The sequence below is a fragment of the Zosterops lateralis genome, assembly GCF_965231275.1.
Source record: "Zosterops lateralis genome assembly, chromosome: 3".
In the NCBI taxonomy this organism is placed as follows: domain Eukaryota; kingdom Metazoa; phylum Chordata; class Aves; order Passeriformes; family Zosteropidae; genus Zosterops; species Zosterops lateralis.
In genome coordinates, this window is record NC_139764.1 from 76,871,417 (window position 1) to 76,888,246 (window position 16,830).

The window sequence follows — 16,830 nt, forward strand, 5'->3', positions numbered from 1 at the left end:
GCTTTACATTTCTTCATAAAATAAATGAAAACAATGCTAAACAAGTATCCAGTTATTTTTAGAAATTTCTAGAAAGCTTAGAATGCAAGGACATGAATGTGACAGCTACCAGCCCACAATAAGACCACATGGAAATATTTAATTAGGAGACTGCTTTCAGATTAGAGGATATGATTTAAAACCAACTTCAGCTTGGTTTTAAAATCAGTTATTTTCATCCAGCAACCTCCAAACACAATCTATTTTTGCTTTGTCTGCCCTGCATGCACTGAGGCTGGGAGAAGGCGAGAGGGGCACAGAAGCTGTGGGTATGTGCCCTGAGCTGCCGTGGTACTATGCACCAGATGGTCCCACCCTGCAGCTCACTTGCTGCTTATTCCCTTCAGTTTCCCAAGGCTTACTAATTTTTTTCTTCTATAAATCATGAGTTTCCTTTCCTAGCAATTAATCATTTCACTTATTTTTGGGTTCTATATTTAATCCTTCCCATTCATCAACTCTCTCGTGCGTTAATCTTCCAATATTGGAAGACATGCATGCGTTTCTGTGCCAGTTCAGATCCCTGTCCATATACACCAGTTTCCTCTCTTTGTTTGGGTGACCAGGAGCAAGATGCTCCAGAGGAAGGAGCAGTACTCCTGCCCCACCTTGAATGGCAAATACAACTTCCTGACAGCCTGTGGTATCTTCACCCCTTAGTTATTGGGTCAAGACTGGAGAGACATGAGATGTTTGTGTTCTTTTCCAGTGTCTTGCTGAGATGGGAAACTTATGTCCATTCTCTTTTTTAATCCAGACGGACTCTTGGCCTGCCTGGTATAAAGAGAAATCAGTTATTTTTGGGTAAATTGCATGTTGTATAGAATACTTTTTTTACATAGTGGAATTTTATTGGGGTGAAGTTTATTTTCTTCTTGAATTACAAAAAACGCAATCTCCTGTTTTATCATCCCAGTTTATTTTCTAAAACAAGTATTTTAAGCAGACCAAATGGAGCATGTTATCCAGAACCGGAGTACACCTTCCTTCCTCTTCAGCAGCACTAGGGCAAAGGTTTTGCTGTCTCCCTTTTTTTTGGGTCAACCATTGCTGGAGTGTCCCTGTTCAGAGCCCAGGTATGGGCTGGGCAAACTCTGGTCCTGTGCTGTCCTGCCACCACAGGAGGGCAACCCAAGCCATCCCTGGTGGCACCTCAAACTGCTGCTTTAATTGGAGAGGTGTTTGTCAGATGACTTAAAGGCCACCACTGCATCGATGTATTTCTCGTATGGGTTTTTTTATTGTTGTTGTTTATTTTGTTTGGGATTTTTTGTTTGGTTTGGGTTTTTTGGGTTTTTTTACAAAACAAGGTAGAGATATCAGCTGAGTAGCCCTCTTGATTGTAGATAGGACAAGAGGTAATGGCTTTGAACTGAAAGAGGATGGGCTTAGATTAGATGTTGGGAAGAAATTCTTTGCTGTGAGTTTGATGGAGCACTGGAACCAGTTGTCCAGAGAAACTGTGGATGACCCATCCTTGGGAGTGTTCAGGGCCAGGTTGAGCAACATGGTCTAGTGAAAAGTGTCCATGTCAGGGGACTTGGAACTAGGTGATCTTTAAGGTCTCTTCCAACCCAAACCATTCTGTGATCTATAAATAAGAGCTCTTTTGTTCCAAGATGCACCTGTAGAACGTGTGCAGACTGCTTTATTTTACTTATATCTATGAATTCTACAGAAAACTTTATAAAAGTCACATCATGTCTCTTAAGCCATTCTCCCAACCAGCCCCTGGCTTAAAAACACTTCATGAGAAGGATGAGAGGGTGTACTGAGGTATAGACACCTGCAGCATCAGTTGGAAAGACCTGAGGCACTTGTGTCCAGTGCAGTAGGGCTTCCTATGGAACAAACCTGGCCTGTAGAGCCCACAAGAGGGTGTGACAAGGGGGTTTATAGCCCTGGATTTGAATGCATGCATGCAATGCCTTATTTTTGGCAACTTGTGCTGCCAGCATCTCTTGCCATTCCATGATTAGTCAGACGTGTGGATAACTTCCCACTTCTCGACTGCAGGTTGATAATGGTGCCCTTTGTGGACTTGTGTGAACCCCTTCAGAGTACATAGTGTTGCTCTGCCTTTAGTGCATATACATAACTGCTCAGATAAAATAAATTCATAGTACCTCACTGCAACTGTCAGTTAAAGGAAGTTGTGCATTTTTCCCTTGAGTTTCGGGATGATTTTTTCTCCAGCCTTTCCTTCTTTGAAAGTCCTAGTAGCATGCTACTTTTTAGATCTCTCTCTTTCTTTACAGACAAGAAATCACTTTCTGATTTTTTGTGTTCAGAATTATGCAAAGGAGTTGCTGAACATAAACATGCAACTGTAAATGCCATAGAAATGTACTCTACAAAGATTCCACCGTTAACCACACCAAAGAAAACAAAAATGCAAGGTTATTCAAATCGATGTCACATGCAGGAAGTGACATTTAAATTCTTACTCATTTAAAATTAAGCCATCTTACCATTTTCCTCTTCTAAAGTGTTGAAGATTTTCCATAGGTTAAAGGGTTGTCTTGCAGGCCTTCAAGAATAAGTTTTTCCATTATTTTTTTTTTAGAGTCGAGCTGTAGGGCTTTTTTAAAATGATAGCATGCATGTGAGTGTGAGAACTATGTACATTTAATTGGTTATTTGAGAAGCTGTGCTAGAAGACTGACCTCAGAAGCATTAGGAAATGACAGTTCCACTGCTTATCTTTACAATTCATAAAAAGTATTGTTTAATTCTTGGAAGAAGAGGGTGTTTCAGTCTTGCTCAGTTTGAGTTTTTGTTATGGTTTGCTTTGCTTTTTTTGGTGTTTTTCCTTGTCCACTTCAGTGCCAGAATATAGCATTGAAACAACTGTGTGTGGTTTATGGCTTTTACTGTGAAGTTTTTAATTTTTTTCATTGCGTCAAGCCTTCTCTAAACAGATTTTCTTGAATCCAAGCAAAAAGCAAGGGCTGCGACGTGGAGCCAGTTTTGGCTGCGGAATCATCAGGGTCAAAATCCCTTGCATGCATACATCCAGTCTCAGGGGCAGTGGTCTTGGGCTTGTCCAAGTGTTGACCTTCCCCATTGCTCCCAACTGAGCTCTTGCCTGGATGGTATCTTGAGCTGTCAGTCCTCTCCACCACTGAAGTTGTCTAAAGAAGCATGTTCTCCTTACTTTTTGAAGGAGTGTTGCTGGAGGAAGCATCTTCCTCTTTGTTGGAATTGCTGATCCTTCTGCTTGCTGGTTGCACTGTCACTTGAATGCAACTGTTGGTGCTCCTCTGAAGCATGAAAGGACAATGCATTTGTTTTGTTTCTCAGGTGTCTGCCAGAAGTATTTGGTACTGCTGAGGTACCAAGATGTTATCTCAATCACTTTCGTTCTTGAGCATTTCTCTGTTGCTAAGATTGAAAAAAACATCAAATTTGAAGTATGAACTGTCTTTCAGTAATTTAATGTACTTTTAGCTGGTAAAATCATCACAAGTGCTAACTGGTGTAATTTTGATAGTTACTGTTGAATCTTGTTTATTAGACTATGTGTGTGTTCCTTTTATTTACTATTTATCCACAACATTGAGGAAAAACACGTCTTCATTTCCTGTATGTTATTCTGTCAGCCAGAAGCGTTTCCTATTGGAAGATGTTAAAGTAAGTCTATCAAGGAAAAAATAAATTAAAAGATGCTCTGTTAAGAAAAAGGAAAAAAAAAAAAAAAGCTGAAATCCTGTTAAATAATTAAGATGCTTTGGGCTCTACCAGGATTGACAGTGTTCTTACCATGATATACATATGCAAAAACTGTAAGAAGTTTAATATTTTATAGCAAGGATAACTCCAAACCCTAAATCTACTGGTTTGTTTCTATGGTAACAAATATTGAAATATGTCTAGCCAACACTGTAGGTTCCCCCTATTTAATTTCTGTCTATGGGTTCTAGGAATTCATTAAGGCTGTAGAATCCTTTTAAAATTGGTACATTCTGTTGTAAAATTCCCTAAGATTAATGCTGAACACAACTCTAAATTTTAACATAAACATTTCTTTGTAAGAGATTTCTTAGCAAGTGAAGGATTAAGAGTTTTATTATAAGACTCTGTGCATTGATCTGGTATTTTTGTTCTTCATTGGCAAGTTGAATTTTTTTTTTCCTGTGCATGAATACTGAAAAAAAAAGGAGTTTCAGTCTATAGATTCTGATGAAAATATTGAAGACTGCTTAACTGGAACAGTCTGGCTGGAAGACAACAATGGTGTGAAGTCATCACCTGCACACTTAAGCTAAGTGGTCAGAACTTTGTGGCCAGAGCTACTTTTAAGGAATCCTGTCCTACTATTAAGATTAAAATGATGATTTACAGGAAGTTTCAATATTTATTTCAATTAGTTGCACTTAACTTTTTGTGTATTACAGAGCATTTTTTAAATGTCTGATTTAAGCCATTTTGTGTTTGACATCTTCTGGTTGTTTTTCTTTTGAGGGCAGCCCGGCATTGTTGGGAAGTAATCGGCAGTGTTGGCTGTGAGATTCCATTTCCCCAGTGGTTACTAAAACCACAAGCACCTAGTCCCAGCTGTAAGAGGAAAATTTCGAAACTTTGAAGTGAACATCAGATTGATGCAATATTTTGCATCTGGTTGACTAGCCAAAGTTAGATGCAGCTGAAAGCATAAAGACTTCCTCCCTCAGCCTGCGGGGACTCTGGTTTCTGCTGGCATGTAGTAAAGATAATGAGGCAACAGAAAGAAAATTTCAGAAACTGAGATTTGTACTTAACAGCTGTGTTTCAGGAGCCCATGGTTATGGATTAAATGCATGTTTTCTCATAGGGCCTAATAGCATCCAACCTTTTTTCCCTCGAAGAGGCTTATAGCAGGGGACTTTGAAATCAGACCCAGCAACCTTAACTGATGCCTCATAGGGCAAGGAGGTGCAGCTGGCAGTGACTGAAGTACTCAATAAAAGCAGAAGATGGTGTTCAGAAAAAGTGCTATTCATTCATTCATTCATATCCATCTAGAGCAGTAAGGAAAAAGGTGGGCTATTATTGGGCAAAGGATTATCTCCATAGTCCTGTGTGAAAAAGGGTGATTTCAATGTGAGCCTGAGGCAGTGATTTCCTCCTGGTGCTGGAGGAGCTGACAATTCTACTTACACCTCAGGCAGAGCCAGGCTGAATGAAGGAGCCAGTGTATGTGCACAAAGGAACATGAAGAGAAAACAACAGATATTGATGCTATTCAACTGTACTGTGAGAAAAATATCCTGTCACCTCGCAAGCCCTAGGTAAATCTCCAAAACCTCTTTCTATTACCATAAACAATATGTAGAAAAAGAATTCAGGTGGTGTTCAGTGAAGAAGTTGCTTCGGGTTGGATTATGGGAGGCTTGAGAGACATTCCTGTGGCATCATTCAGGGTGCCCTGTTGGCAGGCACAGTCCCACCACCAGCAACTTCCATTGCTGGGACAAAGCACCTTTGCAGTGGGCAGCTCCAGTGACCTGAGCAATGCCCTGCATGCCTCTCTACACACACCACGCTCACACAGTACAGTGAGCTTTCCTTACCAGCTCTGCACCAGGTTTCCCGAGACATCTGGATCTTTAAAGCAGTTTAATCATGGTGCAGTAACAAAGAAAGAGGAGCCACATAGAAACAAAGGATACCCCAGGGCTTCCCTACACTTCGAGTCTGTGTGTGAGATAGTCTAGGGTCTTCCTGCAGATTCACTGGCTCCTGCTGTGTCTCCAAGTGTCCAGTCAGCTGGCTGGCACCACTGGTCCCTTTGCCTTCTGTTGTGCAAGGGGTACTCAGCACCAGTTTGTGGCCTCTTGCCTGGCACTCCTGCTACCAAGGGCACAACCTGCAGCTTTCAAACTGAGCTACCTGCACTAAATGTATTCCTTAACAATTTCAGCTGTCAACTTGCTTCATCTTGGTGTGTGTTTATCTGTCCCTAGCCTGAGATATTCCTTTTTTCATCATGTATGTCCTGTGGTGTTTTTTGAACTAGCATGGGCTGTGGAAATAGGAGCTGTAGAGTCACCAACAAAAAATGTTATCAGTCTCCCTATGTCATCAGTGAGTTGTATCTCTGTCTGAAATGCTCTTGAGAGTGTGTGCTTTTGTGGTACCCAAAGTCCCTGCGGTTTCTCACACTGGGAAGCATTGTGGCTGTTGTGGGAGTTTTGCCTTCAGCCACCCCTACACCATGCAGTGAAAAAGAGTGATGTCCACTCTCATCAGCATTTTGAACTCTCCAGGCTTTATCGAAAGTCTGTGGAAAGACTTTTGATCTCTGCAATGGGCTTCACCCAAGGGGCCAATTTAAGTGATAGATGCATATTTCTGTTGCTCTGGAATGATGCTTTCCTGCAGGGCTGATTTTTTTTTTCTTCTTCCTCTTTTCTTTTTGTTTTAATGATGAAATTTCCCTTGTATCGAAATAGAAAACAACCTCCAATCTTGTAACAACAAGGTGAAACTTGTCTTCTCAGAATGTGAAGTCTCCATATGTATTTGTACAATGTCCAGTGCAGTGAGGGTTGTGGCGGAGGTGAAAGCCTTTTTTATTTGCTTTTTTTGATATCCAAACACACATTCAGAAGAAAATGAAGGAAACCAACTCAAAACTTGCTAGAAACAAATAAAAAAAAATTGCCCATTCATTTCTTGGGTGTTAAGTGCAGTGCATGGCAATACCATGGATATGCTCCAGCTTTTTTGTATGTGTAACAAAATTACTCAGTTTTGAGGCTTTTTCACGTCATAGTAATGGACTTGTCAAATTTATTTTCAGGAAAAGAGAGTAGGATTATACATGTGCATGAGGGCTGTGAATACTCCCATTCCATTAGACTTGTAACCTTCCATAGGCAGAACAAGCCTGCTCACTATACCAAGGCCAGTTGGTAGCTGTCAGGAAGCTTCCATGACACCAGCTCTTCCACCTTACTTTACAGCATCTGGTGTGTATCAGGGTTCTACTCACCCTTTCTGACTCTTGAAGTTGTGAAATGAAAAAGCAACTTGTATTCTTTTGTGATCAACTTTCATGTTTTCATATGGTCTCTGTGCAATCACACACATCAAAATATGCATTGAGTTGTTCCTACAGTCTGAAAAACACTGTACTGATGAACTGTGTTGTAAAATCCTGCAGAGAGTGAGCACGAGTTGAGGGGGGGAAGCACACATGTGGTAAAATACCAGTGGTTGTATGGACTGCTCATGCTCGGCACAAGGCAGAGTTCAAACCACGAGTTCCACTATTAACCTTCACGGTGTTCATGTGGAACAGGTAGTCAGTGTTCTTTTGCAGACCTAATGCTAGTATTTCCTCTAACATAAGCATGCCTAGGAAGATGCATACCAGATGATTAAAAAAATAATAGGAAGCGTGAGTACATGCAGAGAATACCTGCTTTGTTATGGGAGCATGTGTTTCCTGCAGGAGTTACAGCCCCTGGCGAGAGGAGAAACAAGGATTTGTAGAACTGCATGCCTTTTAAATGTCTCTCAGTGCTTAGTGCTTTCCTGAAAGTGTGGGTAGTTGGATTTTTTCTGATAGATTATTTGGAGGCCTACAGTTTGGAACAGAAGGTGGATGGTAAAACTCCATAAGGCCTTTTATGTGATATTCACAACAATAATTTTACCAAGAGTGTCTCCCTGCCCCGTTTCCCAGCTGATTAAAAATTCAGTTTCTTATTTTTGTGCGCTCTGGAGGCGAAATTTTTAGAGGTCAGGGGTGAATCTGTTGCAGTTTCTTTTCTGTCCTCAATTTCCTAGCCTTATGGTGAAGTGTTTTTCACTGTAGTGGGTTCTGCTGTAGTGGTTAAAGACAGAAAATGTTTAGCTTAACCCTGAGGCAGCTCAAACTTTGTGCTGGATTAATTAAAAAATAGTTCTGTGCCTTCTGTAGCAACAGTGTTTGAGATGGGAATGGAGGAAGGAGTGCTGTGCACTGGCGACAAGGGGGCTCATCATGCCAGCCAGGATCCCTGCTGTCTGCTGGAGATCCTGCCACTTAAGGGCAGTATGTATTTTCTCCCAGGTCTGCCACAGCTCCTGGAGCTGAATTTTGCTTCCAATGGTCTCTCTGTAAGAGAGCTGTTCTGCTATCCCAGTGCTTGCTTTTTTAAAAAGTTTTTTTCAACAATCCCCTTTTCCATCCTGGGGGAAAAAAAATAGCCCTTTGGAAGAGGGACTAGTAACTAAGTTCTCTGCTTAGCCTCCATGTTATGTACTTTGTGCAAGTTAAAAGGCTTATTCTGCCTTTCATCTTGTGTGCTGTTTTCTGCAGATATTTCCTAACTTCTCCCATGACGTTTTCGCCTGGTTCTTCAGACGATTGTATGGACTGAAAGAGACTATTGTTTCTCCAAGAGTGCAGGCATGTGTGCATGGGCTAATCTGGTTGGTACAGGATTTCAGGAGTGGGTGTTGAACTGAGGAACAGGGTTGGGATGTGTCCGCCTACGAATTCTTGTGAATGGCGTGCTCTCCTTTTCTGTAAATAATATCACATTTCACTTTCTAGGTTTACCATTCAGGTTTCTCCAAAAGTTGAACTCCCATACCATGAGATGTAAACAAGGAAATGGCATATGGGAAGGTTGCAAAAGTTTTGGTTAGCAGAGATTGGAAAGCTGATCTGGTTTTCAGTCCTGTACTTGGATAAACGTCAGCTACTTGATTGTGTGGAGACTCAGAACGTTTGTTTTTCACAAACATCATATGTTTAAATTGATACTTCAATTTAAACATTGTCTTTTTGTGTTGTCTTTCTAGTGTTTTCCTTCTCCAGGTTTGGGTTTTCAGTTTTGAAGTATGAGATAGGCAAATGAATACTTTTAGCCTGGTGTTTAGGGGGAGGGAGACTTTGTCAGTCGGGGTGCATTTGCCAGCTCTTGAGAAACTGCAATCTGAACCTCGCATTTGTAGCAAACTCATTCTGCAAAGCTCTTTGGATACAAGACGTCAGGCGAAATTCATTGGGTTTTTTTTTCCATTTGGATGATATCACCAAGGAGCAAGGAAACCCCCAGTTAGTGCTTATGTTTACAACCAGCATCTTGTCAGATGAAACCTTGCCACATACTTGTTTCCCATTTCGGGAACATTACCTAAAAGATGATGGTGCTGGGATAACTCCAGCTTCCTTGTGGTGACCCAGATCTCTGCTGGCGATGAGATCTCTATCTCCGCTGGGCACGGAGTGAGAACAGCAGTTGTGTTTTCAACTGCTGATCCGCGGGCATGTTCCCATACAGTGTTTCCAGGCTTGTCAGCAGCCTTGCAGCGCCTTGGCTATTGCTGCTGATGTGCCCTTGTCTGGTGGCAAAAGGCAGGATTTTATTCCACAGTCTGGTTTCATGTAGGTCTCGTAAGAGGGTGTGAGGCAACTTTAGGGTGGTTTTAAATACGACTTTTAGAGTATGAGACAGCATAAAAGTCCTGGTAGGTTTGTTTGGGTATTTTGGCAGCAGCAGCATTGTATAACTGGCAATTTGCTGCATCTCGACTTTGCTGCTTGCAAAACATTACTCCTTGGTATTAGAGGGTGCAGGCTGGGAAGACTGACACTTGCTGGTAGTTTAAGAATTTATGAGGATTTATCCTGTGGTTTGTTGATGGGATTTGGTTGGCTGAAATGCTTTTTGATGGATGCACAGGAATTCCCAGGTGTGGATAAAAGCACTTGGCGATACTCAATCGAAGAGGATAGAGAAGAGGGATTGAGAAGTGAGGAGGACACAGAGGGTTGTCTGGTTTCCTTTTATCTGCAGGCTGTCACATTTAACAAATTTCACCCATAGTCTTGTGTGGTTTTAGCACTGTTAGACCAAACTCTCTGTTGGCTACCCTCGAAGGGTTTTCCCAATGCTTTTATTGGATGCAGCATGGGTCAGCTTCCTTGCTTCACAGCCACCTCATTGTTTGCCTAAGTGAAGTTTCTGAAAATGCATGTTCTTCTCAGCAGCCCATGGTCCCAGTATGAAGCACCAGAACCAGTCTGTGGAGCTATCTCTTCCTGTCCAAGACTTCTTTTGTGTTAGAGTCTTGCTGCTATAGCCAGGAATGTTTGAGACATGTTTCTGCTGACAGTTTTCTGCTTTGCACTCCTGAGGATTGGATGTAGGGCAGTTTGGAGGGTTCCTCACAGTGGAACTCCCTATTTACAGTCAGTGAATTCATTAGAGCCCTGAATTATTTACCTTAAAGAATACAAGTCCTGAATTATTTACCTTTAAGGTCTGTCTTCCTGTTCCTGTGCATTCGGTTGATTGTAGACCTGTGCTCCATTATAAGCTATGGATGTCTAAGGTAGCGTAATAGGAAGTTTTATTATTTTTAATAATTATTATTTTATTATTAATAAAGTAAGTTTTAGCTATTTACTGTTATTTTCATACATAAATGCATTGCAACATTACAGCTGATCTTTAATGTCCCTTCCAACCCAAAGCATTCTATGATTCTATAAGTTCAGAGTAACACTCTGATATAAAATGGATTTGTGCAGATCTTGTAAATGCATGGACAGTTTTTGAGTATGTCATCACACTCTTCTCTTTTTGCAAGTTGCCTGCCTGCTGCCAGCTGTAGCTGCAAGCCCTGGGCAAACTCTCTATTCAGCATCTTGTTTTTTCCCTGCTGTCCCATATTTGGCCCAAATTTTTATTTATGGCATGATACTCAAATCCTACTGAAGAAGTTTGTCATTTCCTCATGATCTTACTCTGTTTACCAGTGTCAGGTTTCAGGATTTGACAAATGATTTGGAAAGCCACACTTCTCTTTACAGGAAGAGACTTAAAACAAGAGGACAAAGAATCCTGAGGATGTTACGGCCTTGCTGCTGAGATGTCTCCATACTGTTTCATGTACTGGAAATACAGTTTCCTTCTGCTGTGACTGTTCATTACTTTTAGTTGAGAGAATCCAGGTTTTCAGGTTGGTTAGGGATTCACTAATGGCCACTTGAGGCATACTGAGTTTAAATGACTGGTGTAGTGCTTCACTGGAGCTCTGTGGCAGCTCTCCAAGGCACAGCTCGTCTGCCTGGACGCTGAGAGGGTGGCAGGGAGTGTCAGGGTGGCTGCCATTCTTGCTGCCAGCAGCTGTTAGAGTTGTCATGCACTCTTACCCTGAAGCCCTGATGAAGCTCAGGTACATCCCATGTGCCAAGAGTGAAGGCAGCTGCAGCAGGCAGCACTCACCTGCCACATTTCCCTCGCTTTTCGGGGATGAGTGCTTGAACTCATCAGCATTCTCTCTTCAACTTACCTGTGCTACACCAAAGGCTTTGAAGGAAGCAAACAAATGGCATTGCTTACTGGCATCATAGAGTGCTGCAGCTACACAGCCACCAAGCAGCCCTCCATGCCTAACCTCAATTCTTGCTCCCTCCCTATCCTACCCTCCAATTTTCTGTCCCCATTAAGTGAAATTTCTTGTTTTGATGTGTTTTTCCCTGCCATCCCCTGGCCCAGATCTTGGCTGCTCTGTTCTGAGCACAGATGACTCCAGGCTGCAATAGGAAGGTCACCTGATCAGGAGACCCTCCTTGCTTGGGAGGTGGCTCTGCCCTGATTGGCAGCAGATGCCAGAAGCAAAGGTCACCTCTCTTGTGCTCTGCCCTGGACTAGACTGTGTTCATTGCTTTGTGTGGCATCAGGCTAAACCTGGGTTTAAACTCTGTTCCAGAGATTACCAGAATTTGGTCTTTCCAGCCACTTTTTTGCAGATGTCTCAATCAGACTGCTGTGACCAAAATCTTGCAGCAAAACTTTGTCAGTTATCTGTGTCAACAATGGACAGAGTATGCCAAATGCCTGAGCCATGAAAGGCAGGAGGGTATTGCAGCCATATTCTCTGCCCTGTGCTGTATGTCTAGGTTTAATTGTGTATGCCCTTGTGAAGATAGGCAAGGAATCATGTACACATGGTTGAGTTGCATCTCTTTAAGTGAAGGGGTTTGTTTTGTTTCCTTTCAGAGAAAGCAACGAAATACTGACACTAATGGCATTTCCAGTACTGAAAATCCAATGTCCTTTACTTATCATGTGTCTTCTGGCCGTTCAGAGAGGTTGGGGGTGGGGGTTCAGGTTGTATCTTCAGCTGGATTTCTACCATACAGGCTTTTTTCTTCCTCATTTAAATGTAGAAATGTCTTCTATGAAGTGTATTGGCAGGAGAATTTGACACTAAAGCCTCAAGCTACTAATACGGGAAGCGAGGAGTAAACACAGACACTAAGAGACCCTTCTGAGAATTTTAAGTGGAGTCTCTGCTTAAATAATGTTGTAGGTATGGAGTATGGGAAAACTTTATGATTAAGTAATCTACTGTTGATGCAATTTTGCAAGTATTATTTTTACATCACTGCGGGGGTTATTAGTGGCATGTATTTGCTGTTGATACTGAAAGAAATTTAATTAGCTTTCTCTCCCTCTGTATTTCTGCTTTTGGTGGCACTGACTGCTTGGCATTAGTCCTGATGTTGCCAGGCAGGATGGTCTGGGAGCAGGGCAGAGGATTTGAGTATAGAAGAGCTGTGTTCTCCTGTGTAGCTCTACAAGTGATGGGCTCTGGTATCTCATCTGCCTCTCCAAACTGGTATCTGTTGCTTCTATTTGATCAATGAGTGATTTGGGGGAAAGGACTTTTTCTTGTTTAATGTTTTTATGAGATGAGGCAGAAAACAAAAGACCTGAGTACTGCAAAACTGCTGTAATGCAAATAACAGATAATTGCTTGCAGTTAATCAATTTTCTCTTTTGTGTTGTTTTTCACACAGAGCAATGAGGCAAGAGAGAAGTTTTTAAAAACAGAAAAATGTGATTGCATAAACATCATTGTTGGCAGGAGGACTCATTGGATTCAGGTAATAATGTGACACCACTTTTTATTGTGCTTTAAAATCTGGCTGGTCTCAGGCTGCCAGTGGCCCTTTGTCAGGGGCTGAGGAGTAAAGAAAGGTGACAAGGTATAACAAGACCCAGTAGCTGGCTGTTAATTCATTCAGACCAGATGAGAGGGTGTGGGTGTTCCCACAGTGCAGGGGAGTGATGCTGGGACTACAGTATCTTCCTTCTTTGTCAGGCTGTTATATCTGAGACTGGGTTTTTTCTGTTTTTGTTGGGGGTTTTTAATGGGTTTGTTTTTAACCCTAGGAGATTCTCTCCTTCGACCTCTTACAGCTGCGTCACTGTAGGGAAGCTCCATGCCTGTTTCATGGAAGAAGGTCAAATGATTAGCAGTCCCTTCAGATTGTAGAACCCTGAATCTACGAATATTTCTCTTGAATTACCCCTTTAATAGAATTTCTGGATCAGAGCAGTTCATTATCTGCTGAAAAACCCAGACCTAGACCTTTACTGCTTTAGAGAACTACTGCTGGTTGTTTTTTGTGTGTGAATGAAGACAATTTCTCATTGCATGGTTGTAGGAAACACAATGTGTGATGTTTAAGCATACTACTAATGTTTGCATCATATTATCTTAAAGTAATGGACTTGACCATATATAGATCCTGTTTTGTAGTAAAAGTAAATTCCTAGCTAAAGTGCATCTCTTATGGTTTTTAATCATTTTAATTATTTCCTTTACTGAAGGAGAGTGCAGAATGAAGGCGGGCGGGGCTTACAGTGCTAATTGCACTCCACGTTTGTAATTGGGAGCAGATCCTATCCTCAATCTTCTTAGGCAATCCTAGTGAAGTCATCAGGCTTTTCACAAGCATATGGTTTTCCCCACGCCTGTTTGATTCTGGGATAAGGGCCTACAGTGTACTTTTTCGTTCACTGATTTCTCATACAGAGGAAGTTTGAAAAATATGCATCATCTTTTCCAATGTAGATTTTTGGTTTCTAGCAACAGTTGAAGAGGTTCTGCAGTATTTTATTGAGATCAGCAAAGCTCATTGTCTTAAACTGAGCTGTTTCTAACTGGCAAGTGCATTTTCTTCGTTAGGTGCAAGGTGAAGAAAAAAGCAATTGTGGCTTTGCATTTGCTATAGTCATGACCAAGAAGGACGTTTAAAAAGGATATGAATGGGTGTGGATTTTTCCTAAGGCCAGCTTCTTTTTAGTATTAAATTGCATACTCCAGGAAGCTGGTTGCTGTATCAACATTGGCATAATGACACATTATTAAAAAAATCAATATCCAGTCATAGAAACAAGTCATGGTGTAAGCAGTTGGGTGCTTACAGCTGTGATTTGTATGTATTTGCAAATGTAATGGGCTTTTTTTTTTTCCCTCGTAGCACTGGTAACTTGGATAAACACTATATGTGTGACTCATTGCAGAGTATAAACTTACTTTAAAGGAGCAAGTGTTGGATTTGCTAAATATCCTATTGCTTGCATCCCTGAATACTTACTTGCAATAGGTCATGATTAATCTTAAATTGGCCAACCTGAGGGGAAAATTACTGCTGATGTCCCATAGGTACTTCAGAAACAAACTGAATGATGGAAGTGCTTTAAAAACATAAATAGTAGTTGGAATTCATAAAATCATAAAGCAAACATATGGTACAAGGCCTTCTGAAATATAATACATGAAAGCTTTTTTTATCGTTTCAGAAAGAGCTTGTTTAGCTATCACAGGAAAAGTAAATATTTTCATTCCTTTTTCTTCAATGTGCTCTCATTCCATTTCTCTTTCTCTTTTTCCTTTTTTACTTTTTTTTTTTCCCCTAGAGCATTCTTATTTTGGTGGAATGCGGGACCAACACCTGATATGCATAGAAAGCCGTGCTTGAGAGCAGGAGATAAATCCGCTGTTGGTCCTCCTGTTGTCAGGTACATTCTTGAAGCCAGTTTGCAGTGTCGGCACAGAGTTGATGTAATCCAAATTGAACACTCTCTGTGCGCATGTGTGCGTGAGTGAGATGTGATGGACGCTGCAGCGGCTCCTGGACCACTCAAGAACTCTCAACAGTTATTTTTTAATGCAATACCCCAGACATTGGTGATGAGGGATGTAGTCCCTCTATGTCTGTCTGTCTGTGTGTGTGTGTGTGTGTGTACACACGTGTGTAGGGGTGTGAGCTCACAGAGGGCAGCACAATGCAGCATCCCCACTCTTCTACTGCACCTTTGGTGGGGTGGTCGTGGTCTCCATTGCTTTGAGCCATTAGTGGGACAAGGAGGTGAAGTTGCTGCTGGAAAGTGGTGAAGGAGGGGAGCAGAGGAGTGGGGAGCCGGGTGGGGATCGGGGGCCAGGGAGGAAGACACAGCTCCAGAGGGAAATACTCTGTGCTTTGCAGTTGCTTGTGTGGATAGAAACCAGATGGTGCGCTGGAACACCCGCTCGCTTGGGCGGCGGCGGAGCCAAACATATGGTTAATGGTTAGGAGAAAGAGCTTTTCGAGCCAGGGCTTTGCTGACTGCCTTGCATTACAGATTGTTGCAGTGTGTCATTACATTGCCAAACTAAGTGCTTAATACCCGCTGCGGGCGCTGGGCAGGCATCTGCAGGAAGGATGCAGAGGCTCCCCGGTCAGGGCGGGAGGCTGACATCATGTACGGCCCCCTGCCACACCCCTCCACGCCCCCTTCCCCCCCTGGAAACCCCATAAATCTCCCCATTTACAAGCCCAAATCTACAGCAGGCAGTTTTCCTGCTCTGAGTGTCTTTAATCCATTTACTTCCAACAGCGTATGGTTGGTTTCGCCTTTTTTTGTGCTTTTTTTTTTTTGGTCCTCAAGCAGACAAGTTCACTGAGGCTGCAGCACCACACTTACATGTCCGGCATCCGAAGTTCCTGCTCTGGGATCTTTGGGCGACACCAGACCCCATGTTATCTAAGGAACTGCTGAGCTCATTCATCTCCTTTTCACGGCCCGCTTCCTTTTATTTTTAGCCAAATCCGTCAGGCCTGACAGGCGGGTAATTTGAGCCAGAGAAAGGGCAAAGCTCCAGGTCCTTTCCACAAAGCAATTCTTCTCCTCCCTCCTGGGAAGGCTCCAAACTTGGCCTGCTCCAGGCAGATGGATTTGTTGAGTCATGTGAGATCATTTACACAAAAACACAGCGAGGCAGTGAAAAGGAAAAAAAAAAAAGGGGGGAAAGAAAAAAGAGAAAAAGGTGGGGGGGAAGGGGTGGGAGAGCGTGCACTGCCGGGGCTGCTGTGAGCGTAGGAAATGTGCTGCGAGGCAGCTAGACAGAGGAATGCAGCAGATTCATTCTTGTATAAGGTAATGTCTCGTTTACAGTACAGGGTGGAGCCAGCACGGAGGAGAAATCTCTCGAAAACAGATTACTCATTTAAAACAAAAATTCTCCTTCAAATAAATAATAATAATTAAATACTACTACTAATAATAAAAAAATCCCAAAACAACAACCCAACCGGCAAGCGAGCGGCACACGCGGGCGCACAACAAAGGCGGCGTTGTTGACAGCACCGGATTACAGTAGCGGTAAACTCTGGGCTGGGAGGTTGCTGGAAAATGAGTTTGCTCCGTGATGCAACTGGAGTTTGCTTTGTCTGGCCGCCAATGCAAGCGGTGTGGTGGAGATTGAGAGCCCAGCAGCAGCAGGGCGCGCTTTGCTCCATCCAGGGATGGTTTTGGACAGTGGGAAGGGATGGAGCGAGTGGTTAAGAATCCTGAGCAGATAGGCTGAGGTTGCATCACTAACTGCAAAAATGATGGGGGATATGCATGGAGGGGGCGGGAGAGAACCTCCTCTTGCTTTGGTTTTGAGCTGGTTGTGGCATCATCTTCATTGCATCAAGGAGTAAATCGCATTTTTTCAGTTGAATGTGAATTTTGTTTTCGTTTGCAA

The 16,830-nt window shown here is 42.4% G+C and overlaps 1 protein-coding gene across 3 annotated transcripts in view; it reads left to right on the forward strand.

The window, feature by feature from the left end:
• Positions 1-16,830, forward strand: part of BACH2 (BTB domain and CNC homolog 2) — a 181,094-nt gene that overhangs the window by 30,029 nt on the left and 134,235 nt on the right. For all 3 annotated transcript variants that reach the window (XM_083857731.1, XM_083857732.1, XM_083857733.1), the window contains exon 2: positions 12,830-12,916. The gene's annotated coding sequence lies outside the window, so the exon portion shown is untranslated. The remainder of the gene's footprint in view (positions 1-12,829; positions 12,917-16,830) is intronic.